The following is a 16,189-nucleotide window of genomic DNA, read 5'->3' as shown; positions in this document are numbered from 1 at the left end:
CTTTAAACAAGCGCTCTTGGGAGGCAACCCAAATTTCTTTCTTTACCTTATATTTATCTATTTATTTTAGTTGTTTTTAGTGGTTTTCTTGTTTTTAGGTTGTTTTGATGTGTTTTGTTTGAGTTTTTGCAAGGTTTTAAGATGTTTAGGTGTAAAAGAGCAAAAGACGAATGTTGAGAATTTCAAGTCTAAAGTTAGGTTTATGGAGTATAACCACCTTGAATATGCATTGGAGTACATCAAATTTTTTTTTTCACATTACGAGGAACATTCCATGTCTTCAAAGGGGAGTATTCCTTACCTTTTATTTACTTTTGCTTTATTTTATGTTTTTCACAATGAGGACATTGTTCATTTTAAGTTTTGGGGTGAAAAGCATGCTTTGCATCTTTTAAATCTTGTCCATTTAAGTGTTTTTATAAGTTTTCAAAAATGTTAGTTTTAGTTTTTATTTTCCTTCATTATTAAAAAAAAAAAAAAGTTTGTTTTTGTGGTGTTTTCTTAAGTACTTTAATGAGTCAATGATAAGACTATGATTGAAAATAAATTGGTTTTTAGATGGTGGATTTGTTTTTGTGTATGCTTAAATGCTTGAAGTTATATTCGCATATTGTTACTTTCAATAAATTTTGAGCACATAATCAATAATGCATAATTTAGATTGTGTTTTGAAGAAGGTTTGCATGAATTAGAGTACATTATTATTAATTGAACTCTAGAACTTGCTTGATTATTGCTTGAGGCGAAATCCTAGGTGAATGCATTACTAAGAACATGATTTAGGCCATCTTTGTTTAAGTTTGAGCCTTTCAAGCCAACCTAATACATTATCTTCCACTAGTACCTTATTTGAGCCTTTAGGACGCATAAAGATGTATTAGAGCATTTTCTTCATTAAAGCACATTTACTTACCCTTTTTGAGCCTTAAATTTCTTTTTCCTACCTTGAACATACTACAAAGAGAGCTTTAATTGAATTGATATGAATATATGCTTGTGAGCTTGTTTGAGTGTTGGGAAAGAAAAAAAAAGTTTGGAGGTTAAGTATTTGGTGAATTTGGCTCTAGTATGCATTTTTGTGTAAATTGGAGGTTTGAATGTGCAATAAGAAGAAAAATAAGTTTGGGGGTTTAGTGGAAAAGAAAGAAAAAAAAAAAGAAATAAAGAAAGAATATGTGTGATTTGAAGAATGTATGCACAATAAAAAGGAGAAAAAGGATATTGAAATTGAAGTTAAAATAAGAAAAGAAGTTCTAATAAAGAAACAACTTTTACAAGTAATTTATTCATTGATATTTAATTTTAGCTTTCTTTCTTTGATTTATTATATCCTATCCTTTTCTTTCTTTATCCTTATCCATTAGCCTTAACAATAGAAACCATGAAGTCCTAATGATTTAAGGTGGTGCATTAACCTTCATTAGTGGAGAGTGATAATTAAGTCAAGCATATGGTAGTCATACATTATTATCAATCTCTAATTCTTGTAAATTTATTCAAGCATACGATAATTAAGTGTATAAATTGATTTCCACACACACACATTGGAAGTATCATATATGTTGGATAGAATATAAGGTATTGAGTTACATAATTACTTTGAAACCATTTGAAAAGTCATATGTTATACAATCTTTGAGGCACCTCATTAAAGTATCTTATCTTCTTTAAATAAAATTTCATTTTCTTATTCTTTTTCTTTGCTAGGGACTAGCAAATCTTAAGTTTGGGGGTATTTGTTAGGTCTAAAATATTGATGATTTTATGCCATATTTATAGCTTAATATTTGTTAGTTTGCGTTAATTTGTTATGCAAAGATACTTAATTATGTATTTTTCTTAATATAGGTAAAAGAGGAAAAATTTTAAGAAAACAACCATAAAAATGGATTCTTTGGGTCGAATTATGGTGGGAAGCAAGATTTGAGCTCGAACGAACTAAGCATTAAAAAGATTCCAAAAAGATACCTTGAAGATTTCATAAAGATTCTATCGGGAATTTCGTGATGGAAGTGGATGTCATATGAATCATCAAGATCTGAGGATTTCAAATGTCTCGTTATTTTTGGATTTCGAGGTGCGAGCAAAGAGTTATCATCATTTAAAGTTTAGAATTTATAAAAAATAATATTCTAATTAAATCTCCACCATTGATCAAAAGAGGGAATCAAGACAATTTGAGGGTCAAGATAAAAACGAGTGGCAATAATTGGTTAATTTATCATTAATGAGGCACATGTCATGTCACATGCTTCATTAAGGGTAAATTTGACTAATTAACTATTTTTTTAGGAGGAATTAGATAAAAGGAAAGTAGTAGAGAGCAAGTAATATACAGTTTCCTTTTTACACATGAAATTCGTCCAACCCTTTTCATGGCCTAAAAAAGGTATCTTCCAAGACTCCCACATTGAAAATAAAGAGAGAAAAAGATTTCCAAGGTCCTATATATATAGCCCCCACCACATTGAAGGAAGATATACAAATTTAGAGAGTTATTTAAGAGCTTTTAGGAGGCTTAAATAGAAACAAACCAAATTTTGGGAGTTTCTAAGATTCTCTTAAGGGTTCTAGGGTTTTAAAGTTTTAGAGTTTTAGAAGATCAATTGGAGAGCTTGGAGGAGGCAGAGAAACGTGGGCTTGCTTGGAGAAGAAGGCTACGACTTTGAGAGCTCTTGGAGGAGAATTTCTTCAATAGTTTTTATTCTCTTTTCCTTTCTCTTTAATTGTGAATCTTATTATTTTTAATAATTATGGATGTTGAAATTATTTTTACCATGAACTAATTTTCATAGCTAGGGCTATGATGTAGCCCTAACTATGAAGGTTTAATTATTTTAATATATGTTGAGTTTTATTTCATTAGTAATATGTTTTGTTAATAAATCATTGATATACTTAAAGCTTTCATAGGCCGGAAGGAATGAATGATTTTAATAATATTTGAGCTTGGAAAAGGATAATATTATGGATCTCCAATGATTTACATGAATGCATAATTGATTGGAAAATAGTTATGTCTCATGCCATATTATTTGCTTAATCTATGCTTGATGATTTTGCATGATTTAATTTATAGGCCGGAAGGAATAAATTAGGTTATGTGAATATTATCAATTGTGAGTGGAAACTACTTTTGATTAATTTTGTGATTAAGTGTGGTTAACAAAATTACTAGTTAATTAAATTTACATATTTAAGTAATTAAATTGGAATAGTTAGTGGTGAAATCAAATGCCCTAGTATTCATAATTATCCTCTCTCTTACTTGAAATTGATCTAATTTTAATTGATTGCTTTTGTTTAATTTAGTTTATTTAGTTTTCAATTGCCATATTAAATTTTAGTTCAAATATTACCAGAACCTAATTATCTTTGGTATTTAATTCTTAATCCCTTGGGTACGACAACCCTATTTTTCCACTTTATTACTTGAAAACGATTCGTGCACTTGCGAGTTGATTTTACACATCATCAGCCATCTTTACTTGATTCTTTTGGGGCACCTTATTTAAAAGATAGTTCGCCAACAAAATGGCTTCCTCCCACAAGTTCTAAGGTAGTTCGCCAACAAAATAGCTTTCCCCCACAAGTTCTAAGGTAATCTAAAACTTATCAACATTGCATTCATGACATCTTTCAAAGTACAATTTTTCCGTTCAATTATACCATTTGACTGTGGTAAATATGGTGGAGTAACTTCATGTCTAATACCACGTTGAGCAAAATATTCACCAAATGAAGTTACATACTCACCACCATGATCATTTTTTATTACTTTAATCTTTTTTTTGAGTTGATTCTCAACTTCAATTTTATAGAGAATAAAATTCTCTATTGCCTTATCTTTGCTTTTGGGCAAGTATATATAGCAATATTTCATGCTATCATCTATAATTGTGATAAAATACTTATTATCTCCTTTAGTTGGTGTGAATTTCAAGTCACATATATCACTATGGATTAAATTCAAAGGTTCGAAATTCCTTTCAATCGTTTGATATGATAACATTGTTGTTTTTGCCTTTACACAAGTTTCACACTTATGTTTGGAATCAATTTTAAATATGGGAATATGATTCAAGTTAATTAATCTCCGTAGAAAATTATAATTAACATGATCTAGTCACCATGCACAAATTGAAAGACTCAAGCAAGTAAGTAGAAAAAGTACTAGTTTTATTAATTTCATTAGACCTTACAATCGTTACATTTAGTTTAAACAAATCGTTGACTATATAGCATTTTTCCCACAAACATTCTAGACTTAGACAAAACAACCTTATCAGACTCGAACATCATTCAAAAATCATGTTTACTCATAAGCAATCCAGATAGTAGATTTTTATGAATGTTCGGAACATACATAGGAATGTCAATGGGGCGGGGCGGGGCCGAATTTTAAAATTCCGTCCCCGGCCCCGTCCCCACGGGGAATTTTCCATCCCATCTCCGCGATTTTCTCCGTTTATTTAGATGCAGGGCGGGGATGGGGATTCCCCTATTGGGGATGGGACGGGGCTGTTTTTCCCCTTTTTCTTATAATTGATATATTCTTTTTTTGAAATATTTATATAAAAGAATTTTCTTGTAAATAAAATATAAATAAAATGACTAAAATTCAATAAAATTACAATAAAATGCATCAAGATCTAAAATAAAATTACAATAAAATGCATCAAGGTCTAAAATAAAAATACAATAAATACATCAAAGTCCAAATTTACAATTATAATAAAATACATTCTTAAAAAAATACAATGCAACATATAAACATAAAGTTTATAAAAATACACACAAAAAATAAAATTTTACTTTTTATTTCCTTAAGTCTCCATGGAATAATCTTCCGTAAGAATTGATTGCTACAAAAATAAACAAAAATATTAATATCAATAATTTTTTTAACAATTAAATATACACATTTTTTGTAATAAATAAATTCAATTTACCTCCTCATCAATTTCAATGTCACTCATAGTAGAAGAACAAGCTCCAACATATGATGAAGAAGATGAAGCTAACAAAAATAAAACAAATTAGTTAACAATAAATACAAAAAATATTTAAGATGGAAAGATATAAAATTTAATTTTTCATACCATTACCTTCAACCCATAACCAATCTTGTGCACACATCAAAGCTTCCAAAGTTTTAGGATGAAGTCTACTTCGATGTGGACTCACAAATCTTCCACCGGTACTAAATGCAGACTCGGATGCAACAGTAGATATTGGAATAGCTAAAATATCTCTTACAATATTATGCAAAGTAAGATACTTCATTGCATTTACTTTCCACCATGCCAGTATATCAAAGTCATGAGATCTAGGCAAAACCGGCTCCTCCAAGTAATGGTCAATTTCAGATTTAACATGATCAACATTAGTGGTACTTGAAACAAATAAATCAAATTTTGCCAAACGATCTTTTTTTCCAGATGGAAGCACATTGGGTTGGGAAGATGAAACGTTTGAAATATTTGCACTCAAATTACTCTTTGATTGATATTCTTTCACCAAATCATAGTAAATATGATGTACAATAGATATCTTATGCATACCTTCATCCCCATAAATCAAAAGAAAATAATATTCTATCACTTTCATTTTATACCTTGGATCTAAAAGAGTTGCCACAACCATTATTTCATGTGTTTCACTCCAATATTTTTCAAATTTAGATATCATACCCGAGGCCATCAATCTAACTTCCTTATAAGAAGATGTTAGCCAATCACAAATTGACATCCTAATCTCACAAATATGTGGAAAAAAAAGATTAGCTGTAGGATACTTTGTTCCTGAAAATATTTCAGTCACTTCGTAAAACAATTCTAGCCTTTCACAAATCTCTTTGACTAAATCCCAATCTTGATCACTAGGCAAACATTTATATAGTGACTCTCGTTGCTTCAAACGGGGAAAAACAGTCCTATATTTCAAAGCAGTAGCAAGCACCAAATATGTAGAATTCCATCTAGTTTTACAATCAAGTACCAACTTCTTATCACAAGAAATTTTTAATTGACGAACACATTCTAAGAATTTTTCCTCTCTTTTTTGTGTTGCTGTCCAAAAATGTACACTTTCACGAATATTTTCAATACTTCCACAAATTATTTCTAAACCATCTTTCACAATCAAATTCAATATATGTGCACCACACCGCATATGAAAAAATTGACCATTTAACAAAAGTGAAGAATTAGAAAGCTTATCCAAAAGAAGATTGACCAAAGCATCATTTATGCCATAATTGTCTAAAGTCAAAGTGGAAAGCTTACCATCTATATTCCAATCCAATATGCAATCCATAGAAACATCACAAAGAACCTCGAAAGTATGTGGACAAGGCACATATACAAACCAACAAAAAATAATAATAGATAGTTATAATAAACTAAACTAATTTGCCTTTTATATATAAAATAATCTAATAAATATGAAATTTAATATATAAACTTTTAAAGTATCTTATAATTCGACTTTGAAGTGTCCAATTATCATCAATGAAATGTGCCGTAATAGCCATGAAGCCTCTATTTTGGTTGGATGTCCACATATCTGTAGTAATTGCAACTTTATCATAATTCTTCTCTAACAATTCCATCGTTTTGGATTTTTCGTAATCATATAATTTAAACATATCACTCCTAATTGTATTATGAGAAGCCACTTTAAACAATGGTTGAACCGTATTCATAAACCTCCTGAATCCATAATGCTCAACTATTGAAAGAGGATACTCATGCAAAACTATCATGTTGGCAAGTTCCTTTCTAGAACTCTCTTGATCAAAAGTGTATGTGTCAACTTTAACTTTCCCACCGGCATCTTTAGTAGAATTCAATATTGATTGCCTAATATCCTTTTGTGTTCGAAGAAGACACCTTTTAAAATGATCATGTAAATGTCTTATTCTATTTCTACTCTCTTCTCCTAGTTTCTTACTACAATAATTACATACGGCCTTATCCACCCCATCTATCTTTACCTTTTTAAAATGATTCCACACAATCGAACTCAATTTTCTTTTTCCACTTACTAGACTATTATCCTCATCATATACCTCTATTGGAGTTTGCTCTTCTTGACTAGGTGTTTCTTGAGGAGTATTAATTGGAGTTGAACTGTTGCTAGCAGGTGTTGATGATGCTTGATCCTTGTCATGTGGATTGCTTGCAATTGAAGGTGGATTGACATTTGCTGTCGAACCACTAGCTTCGGCCACAATTTACCTTAAAAAAAAAAAAAACATAATGAGTAAATAGTCAAAACCACCCAAACATTGACACTTATGAGAGCGCATCACTTAAAGGACTCCACCCTGTTGGTGAAGGAGCAGGTTATGCAGGAGGGATTGTAAATGCAGCAGTCGATGGCATTTATGCAAGTTTTGCTGTGGCAAAAAGTTTCGACTTATGCAGTGGTGGCATAGAGTCCATTTTGGGGAAGGCTCAGAATCCTGGAGTTGTGGAGTACTAGCAGCATATTCAATTTTCCATACAGTTTGCAGTACCTCACAAATACATGCACAATCATCCAGATGTCATTTCCAAGGATCTGATGTAGAAAGTTAACTCAAAACTCTAGTATGGAACTTGAGCAAGCATACTACATTTTCAAAACTCTGGTATGGAACTGGAGCAAGCATACTACATTTTCTTAACAGGAATTCACAAAATTAAAATAATAATAATACTTCACGAATTAACCATTAAAATATTTAATATGTCCTCCTATTCTTATGGTTATGCAGCTTGTTAAGATTTCTTCTTTGACTTGCTGGTAAACATTCAAATTCAGCTTATGATGTAGCTGGGGGGATATACCAGTCTGATGAAAAATCAAGGAGACAATACAAATACCAGGTGTCGTACTTGCATTGATTTTACAGATCATTTTTTCATTTGCTTTGAATCCAGAGTTGAAGTGGTTGCAAAAGTTTATTGGAAAGATCATCTTCGAAAAATGATGTTGATCGTTAACTTGACAGTATCATAGTTCTCAAGGCATTTTGGCAACAAACCCGGCAATATATGCAACATTATTTTCAGTTAGATCTTATAAAATCTATATCCTTTTGTAGTCATACGTATTTGAACTTACTCAAAAATGCTAGTTGTTTTCAATTTAGGAAGTGTTTACAATATTCACTCTATTCCATGTGGAAATTAGATAGATCCTAATGATTTTGTACATCAAAAACGTGAATTTTATGGTACATAATCCCCCAGGCATGTGAACCATATTTTTTAAGTACACTTTATCTCTTTATTGTTTTTTTTTTTTCTAATCACAACTAAAAGAACCCAAATTTAGCAGAGTTTCACATTGTTGTTTTTGCCATGTTGTGTTTGTGTTTTTGCTTTTTATTTATTCATTTTTATTTATGTTTGTCATTTATTACATTGTTCCTTTATTAAAATTTATTGATCTAGTCTAAACAACAAGAGTTATCTTATTATTAACAAAAGTAAATGGTTAACAGGTATTGACAAATAAATAGTGAGTTTCGAAAGCCTCCTAAAACTCAAATGTTGCCAAACAAAAAGTAAAAATGCAAAAAAGCAAGGAGAAAAAGGTAGATGAAAGTGTACAAGAAAGATTGATTATGACCAAAGTAGGACAGTCATAAAACAGAATTTGACAAAACCAGATCTGAGCACAAAAAGTTAATTATTTTCTAGATTTGGGTTAAAAATGAATATTAATGGTGTTTTTCCTACAAAATTCAAAGAGAAAGTAACACACCATGTTATGAGTAGGGATGGCCTTAAGACATGAAACAGAGCTGCCTACATTACTAAGCTCCTGTTTTCGTAGTTTGCGTAAACAACAGAAGGCAAATTTTCTTGTGGGCTAAGCAGATAAATTTTCACATCCTCATGGGTCCAAAAAAAAAAAAAAACCAATGAAATATAAAAAAGACCAAGTATTTCAGAATTCAGAGCCATTTTGCTCCCATATTGATACCCTCTCTTTGTTAATAGCCTGCTAAGGTATCCAATGTGAACTACAACAATCCTACAAAGTAACAAGAACGAGTAGAAGCAAAATCAAGGCAAGACTCCCACTCCCAGAACATAACGAAAATTTATAAAGCAAAAATAAGAACCAAGAAAGCAAAGAAAGCAAACCTCACCTAGCTTTGAAGTTTAAATGAATGACTAAGCCATGAGAAACAGAGCGCAAGCAACAGGCTTGCGAAGCAGAGAAACGCCGACGATACACGCGACAAGTAAGCTTGGCGGTAGCTTGGTTAATGGACTGGTGCGGCTATACGGCAACAGCTCTTTGTCTTTGTGAGGTGAAGGTGACGGCAAGCAGGAAGCCAGGAAGGGATAAGGAATCGAGTAAGCCAATAAGGGCTGGGCTAGGCTCATATAAAAAATAAATTTATAAATAAATATGTATATATCGGGCCGGGTTCGGACCGGGGTTTGTATTTTGTGGTCCAGCCAAGCCCCGATTTGGGTTTTAAATAATAGGCCCAAAATCGCCCCGCAACCCCGATTTATCGGGGAAAAACCGCCCTGTTAGGGGAGGTGCACCGCGGGTTACGGTCCCAAATTGCCATTCCTAAACATACAACACATTATTTAGAGTCAGATTCTTTCCAGAGATCATCTTCAGGACTACCTTTCCCTCCCTTGGATTTCAAATGTGGTAGAATTTCCCATGAACAACTTCTCACCATTTTTACTTGGTTCAAATGAAGTGAACAAGTTCTTGTTTGAACATATACGACTGATCGCACCAGTATCAATCCACCACTCTTTAGGATTTGATCCCACTAAGTTCACTTTTGAGACAATAACATTGAGATTGATATCATGAACCTCTCAAGTGATTTGCTCTATCATCTATGCTTCTTTATTCTTTTTCTTTTTTGGCAACCTACAATTCATCACTTTGTGACCCATCTTATCATAATTGAAGTATTTGCCTTGAAACTTGGTCTTCTTGGAGATCCTTCCTTTAAGCCCCAACTTGGAATCTCTTCCAGTCTTTTTTTTAATTCTTGGAGTCTTGATTATGCTCCACAATATTGGTCTTGACCTCTGTTTTAAAAAATCTTTAATCAGATCTCCTATTGTTATCTTCGATACGAAGTTTGCCAACAAAAGTCTCCATATCCATTTCCTTCCTCTTATGTTTAAAATAATTCTTAAAGTCTTTCCAATTATGAGGTAGCTTCTTAATCATAGCTGCTACTTGAAAAGCTCACTAATTATCATCCCTTCAGCAAGAAGTTCTTGAATGAGCACTTGTAATTCATGTACTTGACTCATTAAAAGCTTTAAATTCATAAATTCCATGAATCGGCCTACTACAAACTATCTGAAATCAGCATTCTCAATTCTGTATTTGCTGTCCAAAGCTTCCCACAACTCTTTTACTGTATTCGTGCTATAGTACACTTCGTACAAAACATCTAATAGGCCATTCTAGGTATAATTCTAACATAAATAATAAGAATGTTTCCATGCGTCCATCACCATGAGTGTTTTTCTATCACTCTCATCATTACTCAGAGGTGCATATTCAGTCAAGAACTACACATTGTTTAGGGTGGTCAAGTAAAACAACATCTTTTAGTGTCATCTCTTAAAATGTGCTCCATTAAATTTCTCTGGTTGCTTGGCATGATTTGCAGGTATAGTAATTGGTGCAAGAGGAAGCATTTGGATCACAGGAGTTAGAGTTGGCACATGTGCAGTAGACACAATTGATCTCGTATCAGAAGTCACATTATCTGATCCACTTGCTATTTTTGTAAAATTACAAAATAGAAATCAATTAGTTATTGTTTTAAACCTAACAAACTAATTAAAATCAATTTCCAATAAGAGATTACAACAATGTGATTTTTTCTGGATTTCTCTTTATACACCTTCGAAATGCTATATACACTCGCAAAATTTCTATATATACGACACCATAGAATTGCTGTATACACTCACAAAATTACTTTATACACCCACTAGGTTGACATCATCACTAACATCATTGATGATGTGGTATACATACTGATGTAGCAATCATGTCGACGTGTCACACTCTGCTGATGTGTCGAGCTGACGTCACCATCTGACGGCCATGCGGCCCTACCATGGCACGACACGTGTCTATGCCTTTTATCGACATGTGGCACTACCATGGCCCAACACATGTCCGGCGCCAATGGCAACATGTATACATGTCACTGTGCGATGCGTGTGCACTCCCATTGGCTAACACGAGGCCTAGTCGCTGTGTGACACGTGGCGCCTACCATTGTGCGACACATGGCTCCGCCGCTGTGCAACACGTGGTCTCAGACAAATCAACCAATTACAAACATACATGTTCTGAAAGTTGTTAAATTATTTTCTTAATTTATTTGAATTTTTCCTTTAACAATCTTAAGATGAATTTCATCCCACTCGTGCAGATAGTCTTATGACATTTATCTCCCAGGATACAACGAATACTAAAATCTTGTATACGACATTACCAAAATCTTTATGTTCGAATTGTCGGTACCTAAGCTTACCATACAATGCTCACACTACCAAAAACTTAGTCTGTTTTCAGAAAGATCTCACCAAGTATGTAAAACAGGTTCTTTTCCACCAAAAAACAAAAAAAAAAAATTGCTTATTTTTTGTCAAAAATCCATATTGGTCAAACCAAATGTTAGTAAAACTAAAAGACAAACTATTAATTCCCATTAAAACAAATCAATCAAACCCATTTAATACAAAAATGGCACACAGGTTGTGGAAACTTGTGGTGGGTCACCTCCTAATCGACCTTTTCTTCTTCTTGGGTACCATTACAACTAGGTATGTAAATTTCTTGGATTCTTCATCACAAAGACAAGCTAGGACATAGAACTTTTTGAATATCATCTTCCAACATGTTCACCATCATATCAATTAGTCACCACAAAAAAACCCTCGATGATGAGTACTGGGGAGAACCAACCCAAAGGCCTTAAATGGCAGAATTGAAAGCAAGACGGAGAGCAATTGAAAGTTCGGAGACCAGGGTGGATAATAAAGAGAGAGGGGAAGAGAAGTAGTAGCAGTAAATGACCATTGGGAATGGAAGTCGGTGATATAAGGGAATGGGCGGGCGCCTTCGATCCTCTAAATTTACCGATTTGCCATTGATGTCTGAGATATTAATGTAGCCATTAATTTTAAATATGAGAAAATGAGTGAAAAAGTAAAACCTTTATACAGGTGTATTTGCCTCAAAATAGCTTAGAGAAGCATGGATTTTTATTTATTTTTTTTTTAAGTTGTCTTTTTTGTTTTTCAATTCCAAAAAAATAAATAAATAAATAAAGCGACGTAGTTCCATCAGCGTTGAAAACCATTGCAGATATTCCAAGTCCATAGGCTTGGTAGTTCCATCGTAAAGCTCACTATTAGATTTCTAGAAAGTGACCAACTAAAAAAATTCACAGTAATGGCTGACGATTTTATTTTATTTTTATTTTTTTATCCGACAACAAATGAGCAATTTAGATTACAATTGTGGTTTATAAAAAAAATATTAAAATTATAAAAAAAGTAAATTGGATGTGAAAACTGACCAAAAACCTTGTGGTCTATTAATAAGTTTCTTTTGTTGAAAATGGAAATTGCCACTACTTTCTGAGGGTGTGCTCTGTTGAACCTTAATCATCTTTCATTACACTTATTTGTGGAACTTCCTTTTAAATATTCAGTACTATTAACTTATAATTTTTTCAATTTTATTTTATTTAATTTTTCCCTTTTTCCTCTCTTTTCTTTAAATATGTAAACATCTTTCATATTATTTAAAATTAAGACCATATGTAAATTATTTTGATTTCAAAATGAAATGAGAGAAGCTTTAAAAGGGTGCATGACCGCATTTAAGCTTCTGCCTATTTTTTTCTTACACCAGTGCCATACTATTCTTGCTCAAAGAAACTTTGAAACTCAAAAGAGAAAACAATTTATTTCAATTGGTGTGTATATTTAAACAGGGAAGTTTTCAATTCTATTGCCATCAGAGTGACAGTGCCTACCAACAAAACTTGAGGTCTGCTTTTGCAGTGGAAATCCTACATAGAAATACTTAGGGATCACCAAATTCTTAAGCCCATCCATCCTAACAAATATTATTTCATCCAGCGAACTAAACTTGTTTAACAAACGTCATTAAAATCATTACGTTGAACTTTTACTGGAGCTTGGACTCTTGTTGAGATGGTTGTAGTAATTCCTCCCAAGTAAACATCGCCTTTCCAAGAAAGTTACGGATTCACATAATCACTTGCATGGCCAAGAATTCTTCTTTCTTCTTTTGCAATGTATGAGTCTTCCAATTTCCATTTCGAGTGCTTGTACAGTTAAAACACGAAAACCAGCTTAAACCTTGAAGAACTGAACTACTTCAGAAGCAACTTTGTCCATTAAAAACTGCTGGATTAAGATCTAACCCAATAAATGTAATTCTGTAAAACCTTGATACTCTCTTCATCAATGCATCAAGAGAGCTATTTTTCAATAACCTCTTCTTCCTCAAACTCCCTTTCGAATTGTTGATGGGTAGGCAGAGCTCAGAGCAGAAGCATAAATGGAGAAAATTAGCTCAGACACTGCCAGAGTTCATGCATTCAGACCTGCCCAATTCTTGAAAGCAACAAGTGCTTTCATTTTCCTTAAGTTCCTCTTTCTCAACATTGCCACTTTAAGCTCTTATGGGTCTCCATGAATCCTTGCTTGTACCTCCACTTATCCACAAATATCTTCATCTCTTGAGATTTCTCAACAACTTGCATTGCAGCATCAAAGAAACCTCCTTTAACAAGAGCATAAAGGAATGCATCAACCAAGTTTTGGTCAAATTTGAGCCCCTTCTCTCCATCAACTGACAAATTTCGCTTCACCTCGTTCCAAAGCATCAAAACACTGAAATATTTCTCTGCCAAAACATAACCACTGATCAAAGACAAATATGTCTGCTCATTCGGTTTAAACTGTAAAAATATCATCCTTCTAAAAGTCCTCCTTGCATCTTCTAGTCTCCCAGCTTTACAAAAGGCATGAATAATTGAATTCCAGTCATGGGTACCCACTTCAACTCGAGGGTCCTCAACAACATCATCTAAGAAGGCTGCCATTAATTCTGGCCGGTGATTTTCCATCAAGCCTGTCATTATGGTTAGGTAACTACCCTTCAGGTCTGACAATCTTGCATCTCTCATGTCCCTAAACAAAGAAAAAGCAGATTGAAAATCTTGGCCAGACATGGATGCATCTATTAAAGAATCATACATTCCAACATCCAACTGCAACCCCGAATTGCTAATATCCATGACCAACTGAGTGGCTTCGGCAGTTCGATGCTCTTTGCAGTAAGCCTTCAAAATTGGCACATAGACAACAAGCCCCAAAAAACCTTCCTGAGCATTCATTTCATCGAGAATGCTGTGTGCCTTGTCTAATAATCCAAGATTAATGCATGCACTAATAATACCAAATCCAACTGATTTATCAACCACAACAGTTGAGGGCTCCAACTTTTGAGCCTTAATGACTAAAGTTGCTAATGCTTTGATACCTCCATTTGGAAGAAATCCCTTGACAACTTCACAATAAGTTTCTTCACCTAAATTCAAGCATTCTCCATTTCCTTCTTTAAGACCACGCAAGACAGTTTCCGAAACAGATTTTTGATTGTAACATATCCACTAAACAAATTACTCTGGAATACCCTTTCTTCCGAAAACTCAAACCCAACCATCAGATTCTCCAACTCACTTATCTTTTCTTCAAGGCCCTTCAATGCATACAAATAAGCAAGATATCCAAAACTCAATTGATCAGGCCGAACACCCAAAACAGACATTGTTTCGACAACCTTCTCGGAATCATCCACCGATTCAAGCTGACGACAGCATCCTTCTGGTGCTGCGTTACAAGCAACCAAATCGGGTTTCATAAAATCCAGTTTCTCATCCAAAGCAATCCTACAATTCTCTTCGAAAACCCGTAGGAAAGCAGAAAAGTTTCCATTTTTCCCACTGATTTCTACAAGCACATTGCCCCATACACTAAAAGGTAAAAAAAATCTATTCTTGAACATACACTTAATCAAAGCAAAAGCAGGTGCAGCAGTGTTGGCACAATTAAAAGAATCCAACAATCCTGGGTTTTTCTCAACAACATAGATTACAGAGGGAAAAGCCCTTTTGAGATTATGAACATCCTTGAGTGAGGACAAATGGGCAATGAGAAAATTGGTGGTGGACTTACTTGGGAAGGCAGAGCTCCCAGTTAGGATCTTAAATGACTTCCAGGCCTCATCAGTGTGGTTGGTGAGGACGGAATTTTGGATTGTGGTGTCTACGGAGGTTATGTGGTCTTGGGTTAGGGTCTTTGGGGTTGAAGTAGGGAGCTTGGTGGTGGGGGGTGAGGAGGAAGACGAAGGGTCTCTTTTAAGGGCATAGATTGAATGTTGAAGGAATGAATATAGTGTTGGGATTTCAGGCGTTGAGGAAAAGCGTCTGATTGGAAGCCAAGAAAATGTTTTCTTCCACATTCTACGGAACCAAACCATCCATCGCTGCTTAATGCCACCGCTCACCGGCGCCTTATATCAGTAGACGATGATCAGATTATTCAAGTTGAATTAAAGATTCTCTCCACAAGCTGGAATAGCTCAGTTGGTTAGAGCGTGTGGCTGTTAACCACAAGGTCGGAGGTTCAAGCCCTCCTTCTAGCGAATATTTTTATTTTTGCAATTTGACCTCTTAAATTTTTTATAAATATCAGTCAACCCTCTTTTATTATTATTATTATTATTATTTTTGGTTGTAATTTCCCCTCTCTTATTCTTTCTGTCGGATTTCCCCTTTGAACCTTGGTACCATTATGAGGCATCAAAAGCCCAAAAAAAAAAAAAAAAGGCACTTGGTAAACTATCAATTCTTACCATTTTATTTATTTATTTATTTATTTTTTTTGGGTCACTTTGGACTCATGCTTTTAAAAAAAAAAAAAAAAAAAAGCAATTTCCCCCCTCTCTTTTGTATAATAATATCAATTTACCCCTCTTTTGCATTTTTTGTTAGATTTCCTCCCCGTCACTTTGGTATAATATCCATAATTTATTCTTGATATTATGTTTCAAATTTTATCAATTTATTTTTTTGGAA

General features: G+C 33.6%; 1 non-coding gene and 1 pseudogene across 1 annotated transcript; one reads left to right on the top strand and one right to left on the bottom strand.

The window, feature by feature from the left end:
• Nucleotides 1-12,957: 12,957 nt before the first annotated feature.
• LOC107428822 (pentatricopeptide repeat-containing protein At1g69290-like) lies at nt 12,958-15,698 on the bottom strand (annotated as a pseudogene).
• On the top strand, nt 15,683-15,756 carry TRNAN-GUU (transfer RNA asparagine (anticodon GUU)). Its single transcript has one exon. It is a non-coding gene; the product is annotated as a tRNA-Asn (tRNA).
• The last annotated feature ends 433 nt before the right edge of the window (nt 15,757-16,189 follow it).

The sequence above is a fragment of the Ziziphus jujuba genome, chromosome 12, assembly GCF_031755915.1.
Source record: "Ziziphus jujuba cultivar Dongzao chromosome 12, ASM3175591v1".
Taxonomy (NCBI): Eukaryota; Viridiplantae; Streptophyta; class Magnoliopsida; order Rosales; family Rhamnaceae; genus Ziziphus; species Ziziphus jujuba.
This window is presented reverse-complemented; position numbering and strand designations above follow the sequence as displayed.